Source organism: Lepidochelys kempii, chromosome 1 (genome assembly GCF_965140265.1).
Source record: "Lepidochelys kempii isolate rLepKem1 chromosome 1, rLepKem1.hap2, whole genome shotgun sequence".
In the NCBI taxonomy this organism is placed as follows: domain Eukaryota; kingdom Metazoa; phylum Chordata; order Testudines; family Cheloniidae; genus Lepidochelys; species Lepidochelys kempii.
Genome location: NC_133256.1, coordinates 281594693 through 281608141, shown reverse-complemented (window position 1 = coordinate 281608141; position 13449 = coordinate 281594693). Strand labels below are relative to the sequence as shown.

Below are 13449 nucleotides of genomic sequence, written 5' to 3'. Positions count from 1 at the left end.
TTCAGGTACAGCTGTTAAAAATATGCTTACTATAAGAGAGCGGAAGAAAATCCACCTTCATGTTGCACAATGCTCCAAAGCAGTGGTGGGCCGCATCTGGCCCGTCAGGGTAATCCACTGGCAGGCCACAAGATTGGTCGATGTAAATGACCTTCCGCAGGCACTGCTGCCTGCAGCTCCCAGTGGTTGCGGTTTGCCATTCCTGGCCGATGGGAGCTGTGGGAAACGGCGGCCAGCCCATGCTGCTTCCCGCAGCTCCCATTGGCCGGGAACAGCAAACCGCGTCCATGCCTGCGGACAGTTGATGTAAACAAACTGTCTCATGGCCCACCAGCGGATTACCCTGATAGGCCACGTGCAGGCCATACCCCTGCTCCATAGGCTTGCAGATATGAGATATCTGTGTAATTGTCAACCTTTGTCGCATTTGATTGTAAGTGACCTCAACAGCCAGCTGACATTATCCTTTCCTTCAGCTGGTTTTGAAATGGGTATGAACTGATCTTGTCAGATAAACTATTAAACTGACCCCAGCTGCCCTAAATTGTTTTGCCAAATTGCTCCACTGTGCGTATCCCTTTCTGGCATCTCTGCCAACTCCCAGATAACTCCTCTGCAGAATTAGGCATGGAGAATAAACAATACATTGAAGTCTTTGGATGAATATTTGATAGTTTGGGTTATTTTTTCCAATACATGATGTAACTAGCCCTCACAACATCCCTTCATGATCAGCATTATTGCCTTTTTATTGATGGTGAAATGGAGAAACTGAGGCAGTCTGTTAAAACTGGAATTAGCGTTTAAGTCCCTGATTCTTAGTTCTAGTTTTAGACCACTAGATTATACGGTACTTCTCTATTAATATAGAATTAAAGCTTGTTCAGTATAGCGAGTATTGAGAGCGTGTGGCCTATATTCTAGGTCCCTACATTCTAATTACCCCACTTTTAGAACCAGTTCAGAGAGTCTGAATCCGTAATAGAATAAAGGGGTAGAATTAATTGTCTGTCATAGTTTTAAACTAATTCTGTAGTACATTTCCTTACTCACTTGACCAGAGTCTGGGATCCTATTCTATCTTCCCAGAAAGGGTAAATTACAAGCACTCAGGGCAGGTCTACACTTAAAATGCTGCATCACCACAGCTGCAGCACATAAGTGAAAACATTCCTGTGCTGACAGGAGAGCACCTATCATCAGCATAGTTTATCCACCTCTGCAGGAAGTGGTAGCTATGTCTGTGGGAGAAAGTCGCCTCCCGACATAGCGTTGTCTACACAGGACTAGGTCGTATAACTACGTTGCTCAACGGTGTGGATTGTTCACACCCCTGAGTGACGTAGTTACACTGATGTAAAGTATCATACAGACCTAGCCTCAGAATGCTACAAACTAGCAGAGGGGTTGTTGAGCGCTTGTTGACGGAATTGTTTATTATCTGATGGAAACTTGCAAGAGAAGCTTTTTTTATGTAGAAAAAAATCAAACCCTTTTGTTAGAACCAGCCCAGGAGTTGCCCAGAAGACTTCTGTACAAGCCCATGTAGATATTTGTCCTTTATTAATCTGAGCAGTTCTTGTTTATCCTTGATAGTAGGAGCGAAATTGAAGCTCCATGAGTTCTTAAATGGTAGTTTGCTTGTAGATAATTTGAGAGTTGAAGTCTAAGGAAAGTTACTGCTGTCTTAGGGTATGTCTTCACTTGCAACATTAAAGTGCTGCCGCATGGTGTAGTCGCAGCACCAGCATTAGGAGAGAGCTCCGAAGTTCCCACTTTTAATGTGATACCTGCTGGGTGAATGGGCAACACAATGGCAGGTGAAATTCAAATGTTCTGAACTGTTCACACACTTGAATGAGCTCTAAATAGCGCTGGCCAGGAAAAAAAAAATTTGTCGAGAAAAATTCACATCTGAAAGATTTCCTTCTTTTTTTGTGGGGGGAGAGAGGGGGGGTGTCTTGAACTGGGACAAACCACCAAAAACATGAAAAAGTTCACGGGAAGGGTTTAAGAAAAAACATATAGCTTGAGAGAACCAAAACAGAATTTTTCAGCTTCCTGGTGCCCCCTAGAATGCTTGGGCAATTCTAATAAATGATGCTGCTGCAAAGTTTCTAGTCTATCATAAAATTCAGGAATATTTCTGCAAATTTAAGGTCCAGCCTGCTGGGGAGTACATGAGGCCTAAGCTGTACAATTACATGCCTCCTCTGCACTGAATTTTATTGCATCTACAAAATCTGCTAAACACATAAGAAATCTTCAACAGGCTGCCCACATTGTGTTTTTAAATCCAATTAAGTCAATCAGGAGCTAAAATGGAGACGTCTTCAAGCACCTTCTGTAAAATCTTCCATACATATGTTGATTGGATTACATGTAAAAAAGCATTTGTATATAAAAGCTAAAACCTAGATGTGGTTTAGGTGGAAATGAGTGTTAGTTCATTAACCTTATGCTTCTGCAGGCCAGGGTCAGTTAGTGGCATTAACAATTTATTTTTAGTTAACTAACTTTAGTTATACACAACTTTTGAGTGCAAAGAATCCCAAAGCAATTTGCAAACAAACTGATCTACAACATGTACTAACAGCTGTTGTAAGATACTGCAGAGCAAATCTACAGTTTAGGACAGATGGAATGTAGTTAGAATGCAGTTACCCAAACTAGGAAGTGACCAGACAACAAGTTCAACATCCTACTCTCAAAAGTCATGGGCTCTAACCACAAGCAATTAGGAACCAGCTTTCACACTTCATCTGGTGGCACCTTCTTAAACCCTAGTGACAGGCTGAAGTATTGGTTCAATATTAATTTAGAGTCAAGTATGCCACCCATTTTGTGGATTAATCGGATTTTGTATATGCTCACAGAATAATGGATGACAATATTTAAAATACAACAAATGTTACCACTTTCTGCAGCATCCAGCTGTTTCTTAAGTTCCCCATACAAGTATTGACCAGGCCTAAACCAGTTTAGTTTGAAATAGAACATGTGCACAGCCCAAAGCCGTATGACTGCAGACCACAAAATCAGTTGGTGTTCAAACACTGTACCAGTAGAGACACCTAAATGTTTGAAACAACATCTGCTGGACCTTAATTGACATTCCCTGAGCGATGAACCATAGATGGAAGCCGTGTCTTGCATCCCTTGGGATAATGCAAAAAAAAAAAAAAAAACCCACACACACAACACACTCAACCGCTCCAAAAATTGTTTTTATTACTTTAACAGCTACACCTCTACCCCAATATAACACGGTCGTCGGGAACCAAAAAAATCTTACCGCGTTATAAGTGAAACCACGTTATATCGGGGTAGAGGGATTAGAGTGTACAAAGAAATAATGTGCTTTGAAATTTTACTAGGAAAGATATTTTTATCCCTTTAGGATAAAAATGTTTGTAAGCTTGCAAACTAAATCATTTTTGTTAATGGGGCAGAGGGTTTCAGGCGGGGCGCAGGAGGGACGGGGGAGCTGAGCGAAGCGGTGGCAGCAAAACCACCCAGCCTGGCGGAGCACGCAGCACCCTCTGGCCGGTGCGCAGGAGGGAGGCAGGAGCTGAGCAAAGCGGCGGCAAAACCGCCCAGCCCGGTGGAGCACACAGCACCCCCGGCCAGGGCGCGGAGCTGGGGCTACAGCACGGACCCACTCCCTCCGGCCGCAGGCACTCGGGCTGGGGCATGAACTTCCAGCCATGAGCCGCCCCCCGGGTTGCCGCAGACTGGCCGAGCCCCGCCACAGCCCCATCTGAACCAACCCATTCCCCTTCCCCCCATGGCCCCATTATCCAACCCCTCGGTCCCGGCCTGGCACCCTTAACATGCCCCTCACAGCAGCATGTGGGAGCCAGACACACTGATGCGCTAGTCTGCCGAAGCACGCAGCCCCGCCCCCCAGAACCCTGCTTTACCTCGTTATATCCAAATTTGCATTATATCGGACCACGTTATATCGGGGTAGAGGTGTACTTAGTTTCTGACATTTCTCTGATAATGAATACGTTTATTTCATGTGGTTACTTTGTATTTTGAAAGTTCAGATAATGGACAACTTTTTACCATGTCACTGACTTGCAGAAATTCAATTTAATAGAATATGGCGACATTCTCAGGAATGCAGTCTCCGCCTAGAATAACCAAGTCTCATATCAAGAAAGAAGTGCTGCAGGGAAGCTTTGCAACATACCTGTACAATGCCTAGCTCTGCTAAATGTCATCAGTTCACATAAGAGAACATCTTCACAAGTTTGTGTGAATGACAGATTAAAACAATAAATTTTCTAAATTTATAATTTACAAGTCTATAATTTCATTTTAAGTTCAGTAGAATTCTGATAAGAGCTTGAAAAGTTTACCAGACACAAAATACACACACAGGGCAAGGCCCTGGTAAGAAACCTAGCATCCAAAGCTGCTAAGAATAGTGCTTCCATACACTTTCCAGAACCTCTAAACTGCTCTCAAGGGAAGAATCTTCACTTCTCTCTCCCTCCGGAGCTTCATGCCTGATGTGAGGAGGAGCAGAATTCTCTGGTACCCTTCCGCCACTACTCCAGTCTCCTGGTCTTTTGATTCCTCTTCCCCTGTGAGTATCTCAGTGTCTACCTCTGCTGTTGCTGGTGGTAACTTTTCCCAAGGAACTACAGCATGCTGTACAAAAGTCTTCCACCAAGTTCCAAACAGCAGCAAGGAATCTAACAAATCTTATGAACTGCACTTTGCTACTGCTGCAGAGGCACTGAATGTCTGGCTACAGACTAAGGAAAACATCAGCATATTGATTACCCTCTGTTCACTTTTGGAGAGTTATTTTATCAACCAAATAGAGACAGAATTTTTTTTTATTAAGCTGAATTTCTATAGAAATTCCTGTTGTAAGTGCATTCCCTGGCTTCTTGGAGTAAGTGGATTTTTTGAAGTCTAAATTCTGATATCACCAGTAATATTATGCAACCGGTAACAGTATAAAAACAACCCATCAACACTGCTTGAAACTTGCTCCGGGGGTGGAGATTACTAATACGTCAAGTTTCCTTTCTGACAAGGGAAGCTACCTCTCATCATCACTTACAGCCACTAATGGTACTTTAAACGCGACCTTTACATGGAATTGTGAGTAAGCGCCAAGAACGAAGCCCAGAGGGGACTAGCAGGCTGCGCTCAACTCACTAGATACCATGCATCGGGGGAGGCTAGGAACGGAGCGGACAGAGCTCTTCGACAAGGCAGGGAGCGCAAGCGATCCACCGCCAGGCTCTGAATCGCTGGGTCCCCCTGTCAGTAACAAGTTGCGCAGCACATTAGCTTCGACGCTCCCCGGGGAGAGAGCAAGGAGCCACACCAGGCGGCCTTCACTACCCTCCCCAGAGGCATCGCCTGCCCCACGCCAACAACCTCCCCCCGCCACAGACACACACCCCACACACAGCCGCCCCCCCCCCCGGCCAATCCACCTCAGCACAGCCTCCCCTGCTCACCCCGACTCTCCCCCCCACCCCACACACGCACATCAGCATCGGGCGGGGCAGCGCCCCGGGGGAAGGTCGGAGGCAGCCCCGTCCCCACGTGCTACTTACTACCAGGCAGACCGACCTCTCCCCACCCCGCGCCAGGCCCAGGGCAGCGCGGCCTAGTGCGACCCCAGCGGCCATGGCGGCCCCGGAGCAGGCGACCAACCGGCGCTGCTCCCCGGGGCGAAGCAGAAAGGCCCCGCGGGAGGGGAGGGCCCCCGCGCCGCGCAGACGCCGGGACAACCGACTCCGTCCGGCCCGGCCCAGTCCCAGCCGCATCCGGTCCCGGCCCACCCCTGCCTGGCGACCCCGGAACAGGGGCCCGGCCCGGCCAGGCTGAGGGGCGCCTCCCCCGAGAGCTGAGCGGACCCCCACCCGCCCAGAGCCGGGCGCCGTGATTCCGCAACGGCCCCCGCCAGCCGCTCCCCCTCCTCAGTACCTGCGCCGAACCGGGGCTCGCAGTGACTCAGGAGCGAGGAGGAGGTGCCGCGCGACTGGCGGTAAAAAGACCCGAGCTCCCGCCGCTCGCGCTCATATAGAAATAACGTCACCACGTAACCCCCCCTCCCCCTCCCCTCCCCGCGCGCCCCTGTCCCCAGGCAACGCGCGCGCGCCGGGGTGAGCGCCGAGGCGGGAGCTGTCCGGCATCAGCCCCGCCCCCCATGGGCCGGACAACAAGGCGCGCGGGTCTTCTCCTGGCCAGCCACAGCAGCACACACACTGCATGCATCCGATGAGTGTGTTCATGCCACACACACTCATCGGATGCATGCAGTGTGTGTGCTGGTGTGGCTGGCCAGGAGAAGAGACATCCCCCAGGCCCCGTCTGAGATCTTACACACACACTGCATGCACCCGATGAAGTGAGCTGTAGCTCACGAAAGCTTACGCTCAAATACATTTGTTAGTCTCTTAAGGTGCCACAGCTCCTCCTTTTCTTTTTGCGGTTACAGACTAACAGGGCTGCTACTCTGAAACCTACCGAATACAGTCCCAAGGGCCACGTGTGATCCCTCACACACACTGTGAACACTCACAGCCATCATCAGCTCCTAGCTATGATCTCACAAACCCAGCATGAACACACGCAGCCACCCCACCAAACCCCAAGTGTGATCATACATGTGTGCACACCTCCTACAGCCAAAGCCCGAGTGTAAAACACACACATCCCCCGCAGGCTGAAACATGACACCTGCACTCCCCAGGCCAAAACACAACATACACACACCCCAGGGGCTGAAGGGTGACACACACAAACACATCCAAACCTCTCCCCCTTATGGCAAAACGTAACACTTGCACCCTAAGCTCTCAGGCAGGGACTCGTCTCTTCTCCTGGCCAGCCACACCAGGTCCACTTCACCAGACTACTAGAACTGACAGACCCATACCAAATTAGGCTAGTTGTTGTTATGGATGCTTAAATGAGTTTCAGTGCCATGGTACTCCATGGAAATCTTTAAATAAATTGTATTGCTCTTCCTGCATGCACTGTGTAAAAGGCTGTTCATTTAAGCCACCATAGCAGCACCCTGTACCAAAACAGACCAAACTCACCTGCAACAAAGTATGGAAATCATATTCACATAGGCTACGCTCCCAGAAAAACAACTCAGGGATACTATTTATTTTACTTAATATTTATGCAATGCTATAATTTTGCAAGGCATTTTACAGAAATAAAAAATGTCCATGCCCTAAAAATTTTGCAATCCAAATGAGGTTATTTAACAGTGGAAATGACAATAACAGAGAAGGACAGAGGAAGGAGCAGGAGGGATCGTGTACCAACTGAGATACAATCTGTATTATGTATGAATTTTGAAAAAACAGATGAAATGTGAGAATCAGGCCAGGTCTACACTTTAAAATTTAGGTCGACATAGCTACATGTAAAAAAGTTCACGCCCTTGATTGACATAGTTAAGCCAACCTAACGCCCGGTGTAGTTGCCACTTGTTCAACGGAAGAATTTTTTCATTGACTAGTTACCGCCTCTTGAAGAGGTGGATTAACTACAGCAATGGAAAAACCCCTTCCTACTCTATGTCACTACAATGATATAGCTGCAGTGCTCCCACTGTGTTGCCATAGCATAGCCATACTTTTAATAGAAACAAGTAATTTAATCAATATTTATTCTGCAACATCAATTATATTTTATTGTAAACATGTTAATTTTATTCAAGCAGCTAAAATGGCACCGCAACTATGTAATCTGCAGACATACTGGCTTATGTTACCTTGCTGTGGTGATTTTCTAACATTCAAACAGCCAGTTCATTTCTTCCTCATGAAACTTTCCATCCCACAACCGGTCCAAGCGTCTGTGAAGCTGGCAGTAGCAGATGATCTACTAATTACAGGATCTCCTCAGTGGCCGGGGAGAAATCCTTGTTCACATTAATTAGGTAGCACTAGGAACCCTGCTACCAACTAAATATTTGGAATGCAATCCTCAAGTGCACTTAAGGTTGCCAATTTTGGCTGGATGTATTCTTGGAAGTTTCACCACACAAAATAAATTTTAATTAAAGATTAATCTTTAATTCTTGGAGAATCCAGGACAATCCTGGACGGTTGGCAACCCTAAGTGCACTGGAGCAGCCCTGGGAATACGTGGGAAGCAAAGGTGGCTCCTATAAGTCACCTTTCTGCTCGCACTCCAAATCTATGGCCAGCCAGGTGCAGGTCTGACCCTTAGAATGATTTAGAGCAGCCTCATGGATGCTTGGAAGAGATGCTAGACCAGCCAAGAATTCCTCTATGGCAGCAGAATCTTCAGCTGTCTGTATAAGCCGTTTTTGTGCAGCCAGGGAAGTGCAAAGTTGCCTTAATATGGGTCTGAATATGGCCATCTGGTGGTTGCACAGTTTCAGTCCTAGGGTCTGATTATGTGAGGAGCTGAGCACCTCTTAAAACTTTTGTATATAGACAAGCCCTTAGTGCTACCTTCTCATATGGACACCCTTAAATTAGTGCATTATTCTTGTTTAATTTAAGTTGATTTTTTCCCTCAATCTAAACCATTTTAGTTAAATTGGTGCCATTTTTGGATGTGTACAAGGCCCAAGTTACAATCATTCACTAATGCAGGTAAGAGATGACTCACCTCTGAACCAGCTATTACTAAAGAGGCTAAGAGATGAGTCGCACTGTGAACCAACTGTGAAATAACACCAAAAAGCTTAAGACTCACCAGATGTCACAAAGGGATGCATTTTCCTTAGTTCTCTTTCAAATGGCCATGAACTGCAGGGCTGCAGCACCACCTGTACCTCTATCTAATGAAAATAATACATCCAGAGACAATAGACTCATAGACTTTAAGGCCAGCAGGGACCATCATGATCACTAGTCTTACCTTTTGCACATCGCAGGCCACAGAACGTCACCCACCTATTCCTGTAAAAGACCCATAACCTCTGACTCAGTTACTGATATCCTCAAATCCTGATTTAAACAGAGAATCCACCATTTGCTCTAGTTTAAACTAGCAAGTGACCAGTACCCCATGTTGCAGAGAAAGGCAGAAAACTCCTAGGGTCTCTGCCAATCTTACCCAGGGGAAAATTCCTTCCTGACCCCAGATATGGCGGTCAGTTGGACTCTGAGCATTTCAGCAAGACCCACCAGGCAGACACCTGGAAAAGAGTTCTCTGTAGTAAGTCAGAGCCCCCCCATCTAGTGTCCCATCACAAGCTGTTGGAGATATTTGCTACTAGCACTCGCAGATGGACTATATGCCATTGTAGGCAGTCTCATCATACCATTGACTCGAGTAACATATCAGGCTCAGTCTTGAAGCCAGTCAGTTTTTTTCCCCCCACTGCTCCCCTTGGTAGGCTATTCTAGAACTTCTCTCCTCTGATGGTTAGAAACATAGACGGCGAGTTATATGGGCCCGTGGTGCCCATGCTTCACCAATATTTAGGAACGTGGGCCCGGCTCCACCAATGTTTGGGCTTACCACGCTTTGGGGGGTCCCACGCTTCAGGGGGATGCGAGGTCCAGGGCAGCCTGGGGAATTAGTGGGGGGCCTGGCACCGTCAGCAACAAACTACCCAACCCCAGCCTGCCTTGCCCTGCCGGCTCGTGGCATCGCTCAGGGGAGGGGGCGGAAGCTGGAAAGAGCCGGGACGGGGGTTTGGGGGAAGGGGTGGAATGGGGGCAGGGAGGCCGTGGAGCAGGGGCGGGCTGGGGCCAGGTCGCTCACTCCTGCCAGTGCCAGGCCCCCCGCTAAATTGCCAGACCGCCCTGGACCCCGAATCCCCCTTGAAGCGTGGGGCCCCCCAAAGCGCAGGGCCTGGGATGGTTGCCCCGGTCCGTCCTATAAATGAGACAGCTCTGCCTGGACCCTGCATTTCCCTGAAGCGCAGGGCCCCCCAAAGTGCAGGGTCAGAGGCAGTTGTCCCTGCCCATATGGACAGGACGGCTCTGCTTGGACCCGTTCTGGGCAACACCAAAAATTAAACAAACCTGGCGCCCATGGTTAGAAACCTTTGTCTAATTTCAAGCCCAAACTTCCTGATAGCCAGTTTATACCCATTTGTTCTTGTGTCAACATTGGTGCTTTACTTAAATAACTCCCTCCCTCCCTGGTATTTATCCCTCTGATGTACTTATAGAAAACAATCATATCTCCCCTCATCCTTCTAAACAAGCCACACTCTTTCAGTCTCCTCTCACAAGGCAGGTTTTCAAAAAAATGAACCACATTCTTGTGGTAAGAGCTATACACTTTAGCATTTATTGAATAATTAGCATAAGTTACAAGGATAGCCAAGAGAATGATGAAAGTTAGAGCTGTTACTATTTCTCCCACTTATTATTTACTTTCAGATGGACTGTCTTTTTAGCAACAATGGAAGAAAACCAACTCAGAAAAAACCCATAGTGTATAAACATTTCTCCACAACAGAAGTGCAGTTGAACTGTCACATGGCAGAGCTAGCAAAGCATGCAAATTCCTATGTAGATTTGAATGAAGTTCCCTCCTAACTTTCTGTTTTGCATTTGTTTCTGCTTCTGTGAAATGAGAGCAAATTTCCCCACAAGAAGCATATTTTCAAGCAGTGGAAACAGCAAATTAAAGAAATCTACTGTATGGAACTTTTGAAATACAGTAATAGGCGACAAAAGAAAATGACATGGTATGGACACAATGAAATGCTAGGGTGTGATTATACACCCGTTGACATAATAGACTTTCAACATCTTTCATTTCTCAATATTTTTAACTCTCCAGGGATAAACTGTGATTCTTGTCTTACATTAGGGTTGCTCATGGAGATAGAAAACAGAAACCAAAAAGTAATACAATAGAAATTGGCATTAGACATAGACCTGAATAAATCTCAGGATGTGGAGAAGATAGAGCTTTAATGTGAAGTTGGCAAACTCAAGAAAACGAAAACAACAGAAATAAGTTGAAATATGAGAAGAAATTTTAAGATCTGATGTCCACTGCTGTCGTGATAATTTCAGAAGTGAAAAATATTAGATATAACACTATTATGTGATATGCACTATTATGTGACCCGAGGTGCCTAGGGTAGCCCACACTGAAAATGTCAAAGGACAGGCAGCGAAAAGAGAGCAGATTCTCCCAAAACTGGTGGTTAACACTTAAGTTTAGGGTTTGTCTACCCTGGCAGAGTTACAGCACCGGCAATTACAGCGCTGCTCAGAGAGTATTGAAGGGAAACGGCTGTTGTGTGTTCACACTGTCAGCTGCCTGCACAATAGCCTGTTCACATTTGCGACACTAGCAATGGTATTTGGAGCAGTGGATTCTGGGCAGCTATCCCACAAAGCATCGCTTCCTCTTCTGCCACTAAGAGTTGTGGGACAGCAGAGGGCGTCGCGGGGCATCCTGGGTCCTGTTCCAGTGCCCCATGATGGATTGCTGCGCATCCCAGCAATCCGTGTGCCTCCCGTCCGCATTTGGCGCCATTGTTCAACGGTTTGCGTACTGCATGCTCTGCCTCTTCGGTCTGCAGGAATGGATCCTGAAATGTTGACCAGTATGCTGCTCACTCTAACTAACATGTCAGGAGTGGCAGTGGAGTTATTCCTTAAACTACAAAGGCAAGAGGAGTGCGACATTGATCTCGCCACACATACTAGCTATGACACGAGATTGCTTGTGGCATTCACGGAGGTGCTGACCAGAGTGGAATGCCGCTTTTGGGCTAGAGAAACAAGCACTGATGTGGGATCACATCATCATGCACGTCTGGGATGATGAGCAGTGGCTGCAGAAGTTTAGGATAAGGAAAGCCACATGCATGGGACTGTGTGATGAGCTCGCCCCAGCCCTGCAGCACAAGGACACAAGAATGAGAGCTGCCCTGCCTTTGGAGAAGCACGTGGCGATTGCACCGTGGAAGCTGGCTACTCCAGACCACTACCTATCAGTAGCTAACCAGTTCAGAGTCAGAAAGTTGACTGTTGGACTCGTGTTGACAGAAGTCTGCAGGGCCACTAATCGCATCCTACTCTGAAAGACCATGACTCCGGGCAACATGCATGACATTGTGGATGGCTTTGCACAAATGGGCTTCCCTAACTGCGCAGGGGTGATAGATGGCACGCATATTCCAATTCTGGCACCAGACCACCTAGCCACCAAGTACATTAATCGGAAGGGGTATTTCTCAATGGTTCTCCAGGTACTTGTGGATCCCTGTGGGCATTTGTCAGGGTTCTCTCCCCACTCTGAACTCTAGGGTACAGATGTGAGGACCCACATGAAAGACCCCCTAAGCTTATTTCTAGCAGCTTAGGTTAATAACTTCCCCAAGGCACAAATCCTTCCTTGTCCTTGGATGGGTACTGCTGCCACCACCAAGTGAGTTAGACAAAGATTCAGGAAAAGGACCACTTGGAGTTCCTGTTTCCCTAAAATATCCCCCCAAGTCCCTTCACTCCCTTTCCTGGGGAGGCTTGAGAATAATATACCAACCAAATAGGTAAACCAGATTCTTAAAAAACATACTTTATTATTAAAAGAGAAAAAAAAAGTAAAAGAAGCACCTCTGTAAAATCAGGATGGAAGATAACTTTACAGGATAATCAGATTCAAAACACAGAGGATTCCCCTCTAGGCAAAACTTTAAAGTTACAAAAAACAGGGATAAACCTCCCTCTTAGCACAGGGAAAATTCACAAACTAAAACAAAAGATAATCTAACACCTTTCCTTGCTTTACTTACAATTTTGTAATCCTAGATCTTATTTCAGGCAGGGTTTTAAGAGATGGCTTTTCCTGCCCATGGTCCCTCTCTGGCTCCGAGAGAACCCACACAAAGAGACAAAGCAAAAACCTCCCCGCACCAATTTGAAAGTATCTTCTTTTCTTATAGGTCCTTTTGGTCAGGTGCCAACCAGGTTATTTGAGCTTCTTAACCCTTTACAGGTAAAGGAGGGATTTTATGCTACACTTAGCTGTATGTTTATGACAGCATTTCATAGACATTAATGCAGGTTGGTCCGGAAAGGTGCATGATGCACACATCTTTTGGAACACTGGCCTGTTCAGGAAGCTGCAAGCAGGGACTTTTTTCCCAGACCAGAAGATCACTGTAGGGGAAGTCAAAATGCCCATTGTGACCCTGGGAGACCCTGCCTACCGGTTAATGCCATGGCTTATGAAGCCATACATGGGGCACCCTGACAGCAGCCAGGAGCAGTTCAACAACAGGTTGAGCAAGTGCAGAATGACTGCTGAGTGTGCTTTTGGCTGTTTAAAGGCTCGCTGGCGCTGCCTATATGGGAAGCTGGACATGGCCAATGACAATATTCCTATGCTTATATCCACCTGCTATATGCTCCATAATATTTGTGAAGGGAAGGGTGAAAGCTTCACTCAGGGCTGGACTGCTGAGGCTCAGTGCCTGGAGGCTAAATTTGAACAGCCAGA

General features: G+C 46.9%; 1 protein-coding gene across 2 annotated transcripts in view; it reads right to left on the bottom strand.

The window, feature by feature from the left end:
• NAP1L1 (nucleosome assembly protein 1 like 1) overlaps nucleotides 1-6082 on the bottom strand; it is a 51962-nt gene extending 45880 nt beyond the window's left edge. Inside the window, exon 1 of one of the 2 annotated variants that reach the window (XM_073327717.1) lies at nucleotides 5962-6082. The gene's annotated coding sequence lies outside the window, so the exon portion shown is untranslated. Of the gene's footprint in view, nucleotides 1-5588; nucleotides 5658-5961 lie in introns of those variants that run through there. The other variant, XM_073327718.1, reaches the window with a different exon arrangement.
• Nucleotides 6083-13449: the final 7367 nt, after the last annotated feature.